The following is a 12,453-nucleotide window of genomic DNA, read 5'->3' on the forward strand; positions in this document are numbered from 1 at the left end:
TGACTCCAAAGCCCAGGCTCTTGACGCTGAGCCACGCAATCAATCGTATATCCTGGACGCCTACTCTGCAGAGCGTTGTACTAGGCGCTTCATTCGACCAATCAATTCATCAATCAATCAATCTCCTGAGCGCTTACTCTGCAGAGTGCTGTACTAGGCGCTTGGGGGGAGTTCATTAATGATAATGATGGCATTTGTTAACCGCTTACTATGTGCATATTATTGTACATATTTATTACTCTATTTATTTGACTTGTACATATTTATTCTATTTTATTTTATTTTGTTATATTTATGTTTATGTTATGTTTATTTTATTATGTTATGTTTTTTGGTTATGTTTTGTTTTGTTGTCTGTCTCCCCCTTCTAGACTGTGAGCCTGCTGTTGGGTAGGGACCGTCTCTATATGTTGCCAACTTGTACTTCCCAAGCGCTTAGTACAGTGCTCTGTACACAGTAAGCGCTCAATAAATACGAGGTTGTCCCACGTGGGGCTCGCACTTTTCATCCCCATTTTAGAGATGAGGGAGCTGCGGCACAGAGAACTTAAGTGACTTGCCCAAGGACACAAAGCAGACAATAACAGTGATGGCATTTGTTAAGCGCTTACTATGTGCCAAGCACCTTTCTAAGCGCTGGGAAAAAAAAATCGAGGACATACCAGATTTTAAACTGATACAGTGCTTGGCACATAGTAAGCGCTTAACAGATACCATCATTATTATAAGAACAGGACGAGACACATTTCTCAGCCCCTTAAAAATCCAAAAGGAGAGGAAAAGAGGCGGCCCGCTCCCCGCACAAGGACCAGGAGGACCGGAGGCCGGGAGGGAGGGAGGCCGGATTCCGGGATCGCCTGGAAATAAGGCTGAATCCCAGGGAGGTCGGGATTCAGAGAAGTAGCGTGGCTTAGTGGAAAGAGCCCAGGCTTGGAAGTCCAAAGTCGTGGGTTCTAATTCCGCCTCTGCCACTTTTCAGCTGTGTGACTTTAGGCCAGTCACTTAACTTCTCTGGGCCTCAGTTCCCTCAATTGTAAAATGGGGATTAAGACTGTGAGCCTCACATGGGACAACCTGATCACCTTGTATCCCCCCCCAGCGCTTAGAACGATGCTTTGCACATAGTAAATGCTTAACAAATGTCATCATCATCATCATCACTCTCTGTGCCTCAGTCATCTTATCTGTAAAATGGGCATGAAGACTGGGAGCCTCACGTGGGACAACCTGATGACCCTGTTTCTCCCCCAGCACTTAGAACAGTGCTTGGCACATAGTAAGTGCTTAACAAATACCATCAGACCTTGTATCTCCCCTGGCGCTTAGAACAATGCTTGGCACATAGTAAGCGCTTTAACAAATACCATCTGACCTTGTATCTTCTTCAGCGCTTAGAACAGTGCATGGCACATAGCGCTTAACAAATACCATCTGACCTTGTATCTCCCCCGGCGCTTAGAACAGTGCTTGGCACATAGTAAGCGCTTAACAAATACCATCAGACCTTGTATCTCCCCCGGCGCTTAGAACAGTGCTTGGCACATAGTAAGCGCTTAACAAATACCATCAGACCTTGTATCTCCCCCGGTGCTTAGAACAGTGCTTGGCACATAGTAAGCGCTTAACAAATACCATCAGACCTTGTATCTCCCCCGGTGCTTAGAACAATACTTGACACAAAGTAAGCGCTTTAACAAATACCATCTGACCTTGTATCTTCCTCAGCGCTTAGAACAGTGCATGGCACATAGTAAGTACTTAACAAATACCATCTGACCTTGTATCTCCCCCGGCGCTTAGAACAGTGCTTGGCACATAGTAAGCGCTTAACAAATACCATCAGACCTTGTATCTCCCCCGGCGCTTAGAACAGTGCTTGGCACATAGTAAGCGCTTAACAAATACCATCTGACCTTGTATCTCCCCCGGTGCTTAGAACAGTGCTTGGCACATAGTAAGCGCTTAACAAGTACCATCAGACCTTTTATCTCCCCCGGTGCTTAGAACAGTGCTTGGCACATAGTAAGCGCTTAACAAATACCATCTGACCTTGTATCTCCACCAGCGCTTAAAACAGTGCTTGGCACATAGTAAGCGCTTAACAAATACCATCATCATTATTATCGTTATTGTTCAGGGACCCCCGCCGCCCTCCTCTGGCTCGGCCCCCTCCCCAGGGCTGCTGAAATTCATTCATTCATTCATTCATTCAATCGTATTTATTGAGCGCTTACTGTGTGCCAAGCGCTTGGGAAGTACAAGTCGGCAACATATAGAGATGGTCCCTACCCTGGAGGGCCCGGGCCGCTCGACAGACCCCCCCGGGGGCCGGGAGGGGCCTGGGGGAGAGGGCTGGGGGGGGGGGGTCTCATTCATTCAATCGTATTTATCGAGCGCTTACTGTGTGCAGAGCACTGTACTAAGCGTCTCCCTCATCCCGCAAACCGTCCGTCCGGGGCAAAGAGCGATGCCAGGCGGGCCCCGGGCTGCGCTCCCCGCCCTGCCCCAGCTCAATCAATCAATCAATCAATCAATCGTATTTATTGAGCGCTTCCTGTGTGCAGAGCACTGTATTAACCGCTTGGGAAGTACAAGTCGGCAACATATAGAGGCGGTCCCTACCCAAGTCCCCCGACCGCGGGACCCCGACCCCTGGATCCCCGGGAACCCCGAATCCCCCGACCCTCTGTCCCCCGGACAGCCGGTTCCCCCCCCGGGACCCCCAGATCCCCGAGACCCACGAGACCCCCGGACCCCCAGACCCCCAGGACCCCCGGACCACAGACCCCCCCGGATCCCCAAGAAGCATGAGATCCCCGGACCCCCGACTCCCAGGACCCCGGGACCCCGGGACCCCAGACTCCCAGGACCCTCGGACCCCCGAACCCCTGGACCCCAGACTCCCAGGACCCCCGACCCTCAGACTCCCAGGACCCCCGACCCCCAGATACCCGACTCCCAGGACCCCGGGACCCCCCAGACCCCCGGATCCCCGAGACTGACGAGACCCCGGATCCCCCGACCCCCTGTGTCCCGGACCCACGAGATGCCCAGACCCCCAGACAGCCGATTCCCACCCCGGGACCCCCAGACCCCCGGACCCTCGACTCCCAGGACCCCCGGACCCTGGATCCCCGGACCCCAGACCCCCGGATCCCCGAGAAGCATGAGATCCCCGGACCCCCGACTCCCAGGACCCCTGGACCCCGGGACCCCCGACTCCCAGGACCCCTGGACCCCGGGACCCCCAGAGCCCCGACTCCCAGGACCCCTGGGCTCTGGGACCCCCGGACCCCCGACTCCCAGGACCCCCGACCCCCAGATCCCCGAGACTGACGAGACCCCGGATCCCCCGACCCCCCGGATCCCCCGACCCCCGGGTCTCCCGGACCCACGAGACGCCCAGACCCCCGGACGGCCGGTTCCCACCCCGGGACCCCCAGACCCCCGGCTCCCAGGATCCCCGGACCCCAGACCCCCGGATCCCCGAGGACCATGAGATCCCCAGACCCCCGGACCGCCATTCATTCAGTCGTATTAATTGAGCGCTTACTGTGTGCAGAGCACTGTTTTAAGCGCTTGGGAGAGGACAAGTTGGTAACATATAGAGACGGTCCCTACCCAACAGTGGGCTCACAGTCTAGAAGGGTGGGCTCACAGTCTAGAGGACCCCTGGACCCCGCGACCCCCGACCCCCAGTTCAATCAATCAATCAATTGTATTTATTGGGCGCTTACTGTGTGCAGAGCACTGGACTAAGCGCTTGGGAAGTACAAGCTGGCAACGTATGGAGACAGTCCCTACCCAACAGTAGGCTCACAGTCTAGAAGGGGGGGCTCACCCGACTCCCAGGACCCCGGGACCCCCGGATCCCCGAGACTCACGAGACCCCCGGACACTCGACTCCCAGGACCCCGGGACCCCCGGATCCCCGGACCCCAGACCCCCGGATCCCCGAGAAGCATGAGATCCCCGGACCCCCGACTCCCAGGACCCCCAGACCCCCGGATCCCCGAGACTCACGAGACCCCCGGATCAATCAATCAATCAATCGTATTTATTGAGCGCTTACTGTGTGCCGAGGACTGTACTAAGCGCTCGGGAAGTACAAGTTGGCAACATATAGGTACGGTCCCTACCCAACAGCGGGCTCACAGTCTAAAAGCTGGGGGCCGGATCCCCCCGAGCCCCCCCGGATCCCCCGATCCCCCAGCCCCACGAGCCCCCCGACCCGGGCAGAGAGGGGGCTGACCTTGGGCGCGAAGGGTCCCCTCGTCCTGCCCCCGGGGGGGCCCGGACCCCCAAGTTTTAGCCCCCCAAGGGAACAGCCACCCGAGCCTTGCGGACCCTCCCTCTCCCCCCAAAAGGCCGAGGGCTGCCGCCCCCTCCCAGCCCCGTCCCCGGGGGGGGGAGTCGGGGGGCTGCCCCCCTTCTCCCCGTGGAGGGGAGGGTTTCGGGGTGGTGGTCCCCGGGGGGGGGGGCGTTGGGGACCCCCGCCCCCCAAAACACCCACTCCCACAGCCAGGGGTCAGAGGTCACCCCGGGCCTCCCCGCAGCCCCTTCCCTAGCCGTCCTCGGGGCTGCTCCCCCGTCCCCACCGCCCCCCCAACTTTTTTCTCCCCCGCCTGGGCAGGGGCTTCCTTCGTCCCACCTGAGCGATGGGCCCGGAGACGGGCCGGTCCTGTCCGGGGGGTCGTGGGTCCAGCCGGCACCTGCTGGCACCTAGGGCCGCGGGGCTGGCGACCCCACCATCCCTCCGGCTCCCGGCTCCCGGCTCCCGGCTCCCGGCTCCCGGCTCCGGCTCCCGGCTCCGCTCCCGGTGGCCCTGCCCGTGTGTGCCGGGCGGCGCCGGCTCCGTTTTAAATATCGCTTCCGTGCGGCCCAACCAGTCGGGGCGGAGCCCAGCCGGGCGGGGAGGGGAGGGGAGGGGAGCGGAGAGGAGGGGAGGAGGGGGGCCGGGCCCGCAGACCGGCCGGCCTCCGCCCTCCCCGCCCCGGACCCAGGAGTCCGGGCCCGCCTGGCCCCCTGGGGACCGGGGGCAGGGCAGGGCAGGCCAGGGCCGGGCCGGCCCGGCGGGAGGCAGGCTGTGCCCTCCGTGGACTTCCACTTGCCTTTCCCCCCCCCCGCCCCCCTGTGCTCCCCTCAAACTCTCTCCTCTCTTCTCCTTTTCCCTCCCCTCTCCCTCTTTCCCTTTCCACCCTCCTTCTGTCCTTCCCGCCTCCTTACTCTCCTCCCTTCCCTTTCCTCTCCCTTTTCTTTCTTCCCCTCTCCCTCTTTCCCTTTCCACCCTCCTTCTGTCCTTCCCGCCTCCTTACTCTCCTCCCTTCCCTTTCCTCTCCCTTTCTTTCTTCCCCTCTCCCTCTTTCCCTTTCCACCCTCCTTCTGTCCTTCCCGCCTCCTTACTCTCCTCCCTTCCCTTTCCTCTCCCTTTCTTTCTTCCCCTCTCCCTTATTCCTTTCCTCTCCACCCCCTTCTGCCCCCTTTTCCCTCCCCCCTCGCCTCCCTTCTCTTTCCTCTCCCTTTTTTCTTCCCCTCTCCCTTATTCCTTTCCTCTCCACCCGTTTCTGCCCCCCTTTCTCTCCCCCCGCCGCTCTCTCCTCCCTTCCCTTTCCTCTCCCTTTCTTTCTTCCCCTCTCCCTTATTCCTTTCCTCTCCACCCCCTTCTGCCCCCTCTTTTCTCCCCCCGCCCCCTCTCCTCCCTTCTTTCCTCTACCTTTTTCTCCCCCCCCTTATTCCTTTCCTCTACACCCCTTCTGCCCCCTTTTCTCTCCCCCCGCTCCTCTCTCCTCCCTTCCCTTTCCTTTCCCTTTCTTTCTTCCCCTCTCCGTTATTCCTTTCCTCTCCACCTCTTTCTGCCCCCTTTCTCTCCCCCCGCCGCTCTCTCCTCCCTTATCTTTCCTCTCCCTCTTTCTTCCCCCTCCCTTACTCCTTTCCTCTACACCCCTTCTGCCCCCTTTTCTCTCCCCCCGCCCCTCTCTCCTCCCTTCCCTTTCCTCTCCCTTTCTTTCTTCCCCTGTCCCTTATTCCTTTCCTCGCCACCCCCTCCTCTCCTCCCTTCTCTCTCCTCTCCCTTTTTTTCTTCCCCTCTCTCTTATTCCTTTCCCTACACCCCCTTCTGAGAAGCAGCGTGGCTCAGTGGAAAAAAGCCCGGACTTTGGAGTCAGAGGTCGTGGGTTCAAATCCCAGCTCCGCCGCTTGTCAATTGTGTGACTTTGGGCAAGTCACTTTGGGCAAGTCTCTGGGCTTCAGTTCTCTCACCTGGAAAATGGGGATGAAGACTGTGAGCCCCCCGTGGGACAGCCTGATCACCTTGGAACCTCCCCAGCGCTTAGAACAGTGCTTTGCACATAGTAAGCGCTTAATAAATGCCATTATTATTATTATGCCTCCTCTTCTCTACCCCCACCCCTCTCTCCTCCCTTCTTTCCTCTCCCTTTCTTTCTTCCTCTAGCCCTTATTCCTTTCCTCTCCACCCCCTTCTGCCCCCTTTTCTCTCCCCCACCCCTCTCTCCTTCCTTCTTTCCTCTCCCTTTTTTCTTCCCCTTTCCCTTATTCCTTTCCCCTCCACTTCCTTCTGCCCCCTCTTCTCTCCCCCCGCCCCCTCTCCCCCTTCTTTCTTCTTCCTTTCTTTCTTCCCTTCTCCCTTATTCCTTTCTTCTACACCCCCTTCTGTTCCCTCTTCTCTCCTTCCTTCCCTCTCCTCTCCCCCCTGCCTCTTCTCTCCTCTCCCTCCTGCCTCTTCTCTCCTCCCTTCCCTTTCCTCTCCTTTTCTTTCCTCTTCCTTTCCACCCCTTCTTTCCTCCCCCTCCTCTTTCCCCTCCCTTCCCTTTTCTCTCCCTTTCCTCCCCCTCCCTTTTGCCTTTCCTCCACCTCTCTTTTTCCTTTCCTCTCCCCCCTTCTGCCTCCTCCCTTCTCTCCTCCCTTTATTTTCCTCTCCCTTCCTCCCCTCCCTTTTTTTCTTTCCTCTCCCTTCCTCCCCTCTCCCTTTTTTCCTTTCCTCTCCCTTCCTCCGTTCTCCCTTTTTCCCTTCCTCTCCCTTTTTCCTTTCCTCTCATCTTTCCTTTTCATTCCCCTTCTTTCCTTTCCTCTCCTCTCCTCTATCACCTCCGTTTTCTCTCCTCTCCTCTATCACCTCCGTTTCTTCTCCTCTTCTTTCCTTTTCTCTCCCCTCCTGTGCTCCCCTCCCTTCTCTCTCTTTTCCTCCTCTCCCCTCCCCTTTCCTTCCAGCAGCCCGTGGGGACGTGTGGGGAAAAGGAAGAGGGCCAGAGGGCCGGGAGTGTGCTGGGGTGCTGGGTTATTGCGGTTGTTGTTTCAGGTCACCATGCACTCGACTTACCTCTTCCAAGTCCTGGGACACCCCCGACTGCGCTGTAGCTGCGGAGGGGGCGACCCCAGGACAGAAATCCAGCAAGGTCCACAGGGAAAAGACAAGGATAGGTTTCACGTTGCACCAGGCGTGGGAAGTCAGTTTCACAGAAAGGACTTTTAAAGGCAGCAGAGCAGATGTTTTCCCTCCAAGTCGAGGGAACCGGTGAAGGCAATATGTGATAATCCTTGTGGCAATAAGTACTGTTTTAATTCTGGGGCTACCAGTTGTGACACACAGTATTTCCCGCAGCACTTTTATATTTTGGGGACTGAGCGGCACATTGTTGAATACTTGCTCAGAAGCATAATTGCCTAGCTTAATATATGAGGACCCAACACCTGCTTACGAAGTGAAAGGAAAATATTTGAATCTACGACATTCCAGATAGAATATAGTAAACACTGTGAGCCCGCTGTTGGATAGGGACCGTCAATATATGTTGCCAACTTGTACTTCCCAAGCGCTTAGTTCAGTGCTCTGCACACAGTAAGCACTCAATAAATACGATTGAATGAATGAATAGACACTGGGTATCATGGCCAACAGCTTGGCCTAGGAGTCAGAGCACCTGGATTCTAATGCTGGCTCTGCCAGTTGCCTGTTGTGTGACTTTGGGCAGGTCACTTAACTTGTCTGTGCCTCAGTTTCCTCATCTGTCAAATGGTTCCTGGCAAATGAGCACCTTGTGGGACAGGGGTTGGGTCCAACCTGATTAGCTTGTATCTACCCCAGTGCTTAGAATGGTGCTTGACATAGAGTATGCACTTCACAAATTAATAATAATAATGATAAGTGGTAGTATAGTGCTGTGATCAAGTGAAAAGATATTTGATACTAACCTCATATTTCACTCCTATTTCATGATCTGCCCCAGCATATATCAGCTATAATCCTTCTAGTTTGTTCTATGCATTTGCCTATCAATTTATCAAAGATTAATATAGTACACACAAAGGTACATCAGGCCCTGGTCTTCCTGTTTAACAGTTAAGGGTATTGTTATCTTTCGTATTTAGCAGTTAGGCTGCTTTAAGTGTCTTCAGTGTCCAGACTCATTCTACCACAAAAGGCATGGTCACTTAGTTTATATTCTAAAAGTTAAAAAAAAAAACCCCTCACCTTTGTAAATTTCTTACTTGGTTTGATTTGAAGGTCTTTAATTCTGGCTAAACATATTTTTATAAAGAGTAGAAATTTTGTAATGCACTTTTTGAGTTTCAGTCTGCTATCACTGGTACCTGGTCTTACGAAAAGTTGAGCACAGTCATGTCCTTCATTCAGATGTTCCTGTGACACCACATGCACCTATGTTTAATAAAATTCTACCTTCTGTAACTTTAAGTCTTCCAGTGATCTGAGGCCACCAAGATTTCAACTCAAAAGAACTAACAAGACCACATACAAATATCAATACTGAATTACTTTCCAGTTTCACAATTAATAATAGTTAATCCGCAAACTTCCTCCTGAGGAAGATGATCGCTGTTTCTGCTTCGCAAAGAAGGAAACTGAGACATGCTCTCGCAGAGAGTCAGTATCAGAGCTGGGATTAAAAAGCAGCTTCCCAGGAGACCTGGGTGGAGAGTGCTTGCCCAAACTGCCTCCTCACATGAGATGGAGAACTTTAAAAATAGGATCAGCAACCACCAGCCCACAATGAGTGAATTGTTCAGCACTTGCTCGGAGGGACCGGGCTGGACCACATTACCTCTTGAGATTCCTTCGAGCCAGCTCTCTGATTGTCAGAGCGGGTGTTGGTCTGGGGCAAGAAAACAATAAGCCCTAGTAAATGAAAATCTAAATCTAAATCCAAAACTCGGAGGACAATTTCCAATTCCTCAACCTGGCCGAGGCACACTCACTTTACAAAGCTCTTCCCGGCTCTTAAACTATCCCAGGAGTTTAAATCTCCTCCTAACTTGCCGTTGCTGCCATTCTCTGCTGGTGACACAAAGTGCTAAACTGGACATTTATGAGGCCCCTTTCTGCCCGAGATAGTATGAGCCCGTGGGCTGATGGAAAATGGAGTAGAGAAAAGCCACGTTTATTGACCCATACTACTAACATTAATAATAATAATAATAATAATAATGATGATGATGATAAATAATAATGGAATTTATTCTAGACTGTGAGCCCACTGTTGGGTAGGGACCATCTCTACATGTTGCCAGCTTGTACTTCCCAAGCACTTAGTACAGTGCTGTGCACACAGTAAGCGCTCAATAAAATAGGATTGAATGAATGAATGAATGAATTTACTAAGCATTTACTCTGTGCCAGGCTAAGTCATCAATCAATCAGCTGTATTTATTGAGCACTTACTATGTGCAGAGCACTTCACTAAGCTCTTGGGAGACAAGAATCGGTAGGCAGGTTCCCTGCCCACCACAAGTTTACAGTCTAGAGTGACTGTAAACTCTGGGGTAGATACAATACACTCAGATCAGACACAGTTACTGCTCCACATTGGGCTCATCTGAAATCTAAAGCCTAAAAATATACTTTGACATTACTTATCTAGATCACTTAGGCTGAGACCACACATCCACACAGCTCCACCTGAGGCATTGAGAAATTAAGTGACTTGCCATCTGAGAGAAGTTTAGGAATAAAGGCTCAGCAGATGCCCCACTATGCCTCCCCTCAAAATTGCCCCGCAACAATGGGGCAATGTGTCACAGTCTTTTAGACTGTGAGCCCACTGTTGGGTAGGGACTGTCTCTATATGTTGCCAACTTGCACTTCCCAAGTGCTTAGTACAGTGCTCTGCACACAGTAAGCGCTCAATAAATATGATTGATTGATCGATTGATTGAACATCTTTCCTGCTCCTGGCTACAAACATATAAATAGGTTGAGTAGGCCCAGGTTGAAAGATTCTGAAGGTCATATAGCAGACAAGTGGCAGGGGAGGGATGAGAACCCACGTCCTTCCGAATCCCGGGCTCGTGTTCTACCCATTAGGCCACACTGTTTCTCCAGTCCATATTTAACTCAGCTACTTGGATCATGTTTCAGATCATGATCTGCCTATGTCTTCCCACTCCTCAAAAACCTCTAATAGTTGCCTATTCCACTCCACCTTAAGCATGAACTCCTGACCATTGGTTTTAAGGCACTCAATCAACTTGTACTTCCTAAGCGCTTAGTATAGTACTCTGCACACAGTAAGCGCTCAATAAATGCGATTGAATGAATCAACTCCTTCCCTTCAACTGATCCACTCCCGTCCACTACACCCCATATCTTCACTCTTTCTACTCACTTTGTTCTCCTTTATCCTGCAGCCCATCTCTTATTTACACCCTCCCTTCTAATAATCATCATCATAATAATAATGGTGGTATCTTAAGTGCTTAATATGTGCCAAGCACTGTTCTAAGCGCTGCGGGAGATGCACGGTTATCAGCTTGTCCCACGTGGGGCTCACATTCTTCATCCCCATTTTACAGATGAGAGAACTAAGGCCCAGAGAAGTGACTTGTCCAAGGGCACACAGCTGACAAGTGGTGGATCTGGATTAGAGAGGCAGCATGGCTCAGTGGAAAGAACCCGGGCTTGGGAGTCAGAGGTCATGGGTTCAAATTCCGGCTCCACCACTTGCAAGCTGTGTGACTTTGGGCAAGTCACTTAACTTCTCTGTGCCTCAGTTACCTCATCTGTAAAATGGGGATTAAGACTGTGAGCCCCATGTGGGACAACCGGATCACCTTGTATCCTCCCCAGCGCTTAGAACAGTGCTTTCCACATAGTAAGCACTTAACAAATGCCATTATTATTATTATTAGAGCCCATGAACTCTGACTCACAAGCCTATGGTCTTTCCATTAAGCCTCGCTGCTTCTGCTTCTTCCTGTCACACCCTCACCCTTCACATCTGGCTCAATCAGTCAATCCATCAGTGGTATTTATTGAGCGCTTACGGTGTGCAGAGCACTGTATTAAGCACTTGGGAAAGTATAATACAGCAGAGTTGGCAGATGCTATCCCTGCACAAGGTGCTTACAGTCTTCAGGGGAACCCAACTTTAAGTAGATTAATTAATTCAATCCTATTTATTGAGTGCTTACCATGTGCAAAGCACTGTACTAGGCCCTTGGGAGAGTATTCATTCATTCATTCATTCAATCGTATTTATTGAGCACTTACTGTGTGCAGAGCACTGTACTAAGCGCTTGGGAAGTACAAGTTGGCCACATATAGAGACGGTCCCTACCCAGCAACCGGCTCACAGTCTAGAAGGGGGAGACGGACAACAAAACAAAACATGTAGACAGGTGTCAAAGTCGTCAGAACAAATAGAATTAAAGCTATAGGCACATCATTAACACAATAAATAGGATAGTAAATATGTACAATACAGCAGCGTGGCTCAATGAAAAGAGCACGGGCTTGGGAGTCGGAGGTCACGGGTTCAAATCCCAGCTCTGCCAACTGTCAGCTGTGTAAACTTGGGCAAGTCACTTAAGTTCTCTGTGCCTCAGTTCCCTCATCTGTAAAATGGGGATGAAGACTGTGAGCCCCACGTGGGACAATCTGATCACCTCGTATTCTCCCCAGTGCTTAGAACAGTGCTTTGCACATAGTGCTTAACAAATGCCATCATCATCATCATCATCATTCCCTGCCCACAGTGAGCTCAGAGTCTAGATCAGGGGTAGGGGAAATAATAGCAATGAAAATAGTAATAATAGTATTTGTTAGGCGCTTGCTGTGTGTCAGGCACTGTACTATGTGCTGGGGTGGATATAAGCAAATCGGATTGGACACAGTCCCTGTCCCACATGGGGCTCACAGTCTCAATCTCCATTTTACAGGTGAGGGAACTGAGGCACAGAGAAGGTAAGTGACTTCCCCAAGGTCACACAGCAGACAAGTGGCAGAGCCGGGGTTAGAACCCAGGTCTTTCTGACTCCCAGTCTCCTACTCTATCCAGTAGGCCACACTGCTTCTCTAGAAGAGTATTAAAATATTTACAGAAGTGCTGAGGGGCCGGGGTATCAAATTGCTTTAGGTGGCACGCATAATAATCCAAGATCATAGTCGTCGCGGAGGGAAGGGAGGATAGGGGAAGTAAAGGC

Source organism: Tachyglossus aculeatus, chromosome 1, assembly GCF_015852505.1.
Source record: "Tachyglossus aculeatus isolate mTacAcu1 chromosome 1, mTacAcu1.pri, whole genome shotgun sequence".
NCBI classification, from domain to species: Eukaryota; Metazoa; Chordata; class Mammalia; order Monotremata; family Tachyglossidae; genus Tachyglossus; species Tachyglossus aculeatus.